Source organism: Sander vitreus, unplaced genomic scaffold (assembly GCF_031162955.1).
Source record: "Sander vitreus isolate 19-12246 unplaced genomic scaffold, sanVit1 ctg475_0, whole genome shotgun sequence".
Classification (NCBI taxonomy): Eukaryota; Metazoa; Chordata; class Actinopteri; order Perciformes; family Percidae; genus Sander; species Sander vitreus.
Window position 1 is genome coordinate 2,501 of NW_027595582.1, and position 5,000 is coordinate 7,500.

Here is a 5,000-nt window from a genome sequence, read left to right on the forward strand (position 1 = left end):
ATTATCATTGAGATAGAGGCAGATGAAGTGTTTATGGCCCATCAATGACGACAAAAGGATACAGGCGGTGTCGGAGGTGGGATTTAAAGGAAATAGTCGTCCTAAAGAGTGTCGGGGTTCTAGCGTTAACCTAATGAGGAAGATGTAGACAAATCTAAATCAAGCAATGAAATACCTATCCCAAAATGTATTTGTTGAAGTGGTTAATGAGTATGTTGCACATGACAGGCATTCCCTGACCGGGAATTGAACTCTGGCCGCTGCGGTGAGCGCACCGAATCCTAGCCACTAGACCATCAGGGAGGCACAACACCATATCAATTATTTTTATAGATGTGAGTTGCCTTTTCACTTACTGGAATTACTCATTTTGTTTTAGGCGAGTAATGGCGTCTGGATAGAGCTGTAGGAGACAGGACATGACAGATTATACCGCTGTCACGTAGTCGGTTCGTAAATTGCTCATAAACTACCAAGTCTCTTGCTGTTCCTTGACTAGTCGGCCACCCCTGCTTACATCGCTCCTGGTTAGTAGAAAGCAATCATAAGTTATGCACCTTTGCTTTGCAATAAAATGTCAAAATTGGACGTGAATCCATCAAGGACAGTACTTGATACCCACATACATTGGTTTTCAGGTTCAAGAAGTTGTTTAGGGGTTTGGTTACTGTTTAAAAGATGAAAAAGAATTGTCATTGAGATAGAGGCAGATGAAGTGTTTATGACCCATCAAAGACAACAAAAGGATACAGGCGGTGTCGGAGGTGGGATTTAAAGGAAATAGTCGTCCTAAAGAGTGTCGGGGTTCTAGCGTTAACCTAATGAGGAAGAATTAGACAAATCTAAATCAAGCAATGAAAAACCTGTCCCAAAATCCATTCATTCAAGTGTTTAAAGAGTATTTTTCACATCATGGGCATTCCCTGACCGGGAATTGAAGACGGGCCGCGGCGGTGAGAGCGCCAAATCCTATCTACTAGACCATCAGGGCGGAACGACACTATATCAATTATTTTTATAGATGTGAGTTGCCTTTTCACTTACTGGAATTACTCATTTTGTTTTAGGCGAGTAATGGCGTCTGGATAGAGCTGTAGGAGACAGGACATGACAGATTATACCGCTGTCACGTAGTCGGTTTGTAAATTGCTTATAAACTACCAAGTCTCTTGCTGTTCCTTGACTAGGCGGCCACCCCCTGCATACATCGCTTCTGGTTAGTAGAAAGCAAAAATAAGTTATGCACCTTTGCTTTGCACTAAAATATTTGCAGGACTCTTGGGCTGATATGTGGTGGACACGCACCTGAAGGAATCATCCACACTCAAGCTCCTGAATGTGCCTTACCAGGACCATAACCTGCACAAAGATGCTTTTGAAATTTACCTTGGGTTCGCTGCAGACTCTATACTATAGCAACTTATATCCACTAAAAAGGTTTCAGTCCCTAGAGATAAGATTGGACAGTAAGACACTTCTGATGACTCTCTTTGACAAGTTTCTGGCAAAGGCTCCTATGAAACACATTTTAGTATGATGCCTACAATGCTTTGACCCGAGACGCATGGCCAAATCTAAGGAGCAGTGTGTTAGGCAAGTGATGATAGTACTATGCAGTATTGTGGAGGCTAAACATTTAAACAACACTTTATGTGATGATGCGATGAGAGAGTTCCGTGAGTTTTACGATTTGGCTAACTTGCAGACTAAATTCAGGGATTTTGAGCCCAAAGCAGAGCTTGTGGACACACTCCGGAATGACACAATGGGGACCAACCCCTTTTTTCCAAGACAGGACAAGTACAAGATTGGTGTAAGGGTGGCATTATACAGGCCGGCAGATGAAGGCCATTTCAGGCTTAATCTAGAGAAATGCTGGGGCTGATTCCTCAAATCAAATCCCACTGGCCAGAGAAAACATGCTGTGATTGCAATCATCAGACATTTCCTTTTTGCAAGAAGTTCGGCAGGTGGGCTGTAGTTCTTGCAAAAAGGACATTTGTTACACCATCTGGTTTGCATGTTCATAAGCATCCAGTAAAAATTATCACCCTATTCTGTGATAAATCTTCTAGCCAACTTCATTAGAACTCATTACCACTATCATTCATGGTCAGTAAAGCTCATTAATGTGAAACTATACCAAATTGTTTCTGACGAGCATCAACTCAGCTGGCTCGTTCGGGAGCTGCAGCATCGCCATATGTCTGTGGTTGGTGTCCCACTGCAGACCACTTCTACAAGCCAAACAAAACAGACACCAGCGAGTGTTGCAGCAGAGACAGGCGGGGATGAGGTGTCTGATAATGCCTCTGTCAGCAGTGGCGAGACCTTCCAATGGTGAGATTTTCACAACTACCCTGATGAAATCTGTTTTGATTGTGATTCACATGAATGATAAAAATAAAACATCTTTTCCTACATTGCAGCGTCAGAGACACCCAACATAACTTACTGTCAAACAAGACACGGATGAAACAGATGGGCCTTCATAGAAGACATTCAGTGGATCATCATTTGCTGAAAGACTTTACTAAGTATCTGAGACAGGACCGAATGGTTCGAAATCCTAAACAGGAGGTAAGGACAATCCTAAAAGATTTTGCAAATACAATTGTTTTAACAACTAACTTCTTGTCTGTCCTGTTCTGCATGCAAATTGTTTTCAAACGTTGAATATGACAATGCAGGTTGTTAAATATAAGCAGTTTACAAGTTTTAAATTATGAATAATTATAATTAGCTCTAATTTAATGTCTAATTCCACACCTATAATGACAGATCCTAGCAAATGAACTCCAGCAACTGGCACTCAAGACACCTTCCAAGAGGGAAAGAAGTCAGCATGGATTTCAACTTGCAACATCATAATCAAGGTTTACTCCAATACGTATCCTAACACACAGACAAATAATCAGGTTTGTACACTTTATGAACAATGTATTTTAACACTGCATTCAGTAATTAGTCCTAGTCTAAGCTGATTATTACTATTATTAAATGGACACTTCTGCCAATTATTATTACAGAGACTAACACATTGTTTTTCTCATCTCTACACATAAGTCCTGTGGCCTCCATTCTGCGAGCACCTAGTTGGAGATGGTAACGATGTAGTTTGATACTGGTAGCTTGTCACTTTATAATATATCTGTTTTTGGAGTCTTAGAGGGTAATACAATAATGTCCAATCTGATCTTCATGGAGAAAGCTTTATCCAGGGCCTAATCCAAGAAGGTAATCATCTTATTTGCCTAGTGCCATAAATATGATGTTTCTGTGTTTCATATATCATGTGCATCTCCTCCTGCATTCATCAATGGTTGACGGTTCTGCTTGGCCCAAAATTTACACTGTCTCCATCGGATTGTCAATGGTCAGCGAGAGTTTGTACACTGTAATAAAATGAAAGCTTGGTATGTATTTGTGCATGATATGATGGCCTCAAGATTTACTCTTTTCAATTGAAACTATCTGACAATTTTTTGAAAGGCAAAACTGTGAACAGCAAACAATAAAGTTAATTTGCTTGAACTGTATTCATGTCTGTGATCAATTATTAAACACAGGTATAGTTTAACATCAGTTTTGAATTACAGCTGGAACATTGGGTTCACTGTCAAAACTCTGTCACTTAGATACCTGTTACAGTAATTCTTATTCTAATAGGGTCATTGCAGGCTGCTTAATAATAAGTTTCAGGCAAAGGCCCAAATTGACTGCATGGGGGACACAGACAAACAGAAAATAGGCACAATCAGACACACTAAAGCAATGTACAACAGCATCCCTCATTTAAGTCATAAGGTTGGTAATCACTGTATCCATTAAAACATATCAAAATCCATTCAAGTGACTTGCCTTTCACAGCTAAAGAAATCATGTTGACCTCTTGACATTTGAAGTGGGTTTAGGGTACCTGAACTTAAACCCATAGACTCCAGATTCATGCGAGTTAGTTAGTGATTAAACAATTTGTACACAGCAACTCAGTGCAGAGGTGACTGTTTTCAATGTCACTTGCTGTCGTTGCATGCAAAATGACATCAGGACATGCATGGTGTAGAAGCATATAAACAGAAAGAGAAAAACAGACTGATAGATTATAATATATATAAAAAGTTGAACTTTATTTAAAAAAAGATGAAAAATAATATAACATTGAAAACTGAACCCCACCACCCTAATTCTCTTCTTCACTGTCTCCCTCCTCATCAATGAATGGAAAGGTCAGGTAGTATTCCTCCCACGTCTTCCAATTGGTCCCTCTTTTCCTCTCATTTATCTTTTTCATCTTTCTCTTCTTCTTCCTTTTTCCCTCATCCTGAAACATGAAAGACACATTGTTAAGAATTACTCTTAAAGTCTGCATAGACCAAAGGAAACTTTGTCATTAGTCTCACCAAGTTTGGGGAAGGTGGAGGAGGAGGCGGAGGAGGGGGTGGTGGAGGTGGGTGGTACATATTTTTGCCAGCACAGCAATGCACTGCAAATTTAACATAGGAAAAACATCAATTCAGATTTTCAATAATGTGAAGAAGAAAAGATGCACGGACCATAATAGTCACCTGCCTTTGATAAATGAATACAAGAAAACTCACAATGAAATAAACACTTACTTCTTTCTTTTGTTTTTCTGTTGGTCTCTGAAACAAAAAGAACAGAGGGATGTCAGAGGTCAAATGTCTTTGACTTAAAATGATTAAAACGGCTGGTAATAGTTCAATGTAGATTAATTTGGAATGACAACAAGAAGTTTCATTACATAAACATGATTCACTGTCAAACCATATGCCTTTGAGCTACCTGTGAAAGTGATTGATATGCAAATAATGTCATTACAGGCTCCATAATAATAAGCTTCAGAGAAAGGCCCAAATTGACTGCATGGGGGACACAGATAAACAGTAAATAGGCACAATCAGACACACTAAAGCAATGTAGAACAGCATCCCTCATTTAAGTCAAAAGGTTGGTAATCACTATATCCATTAAAACAT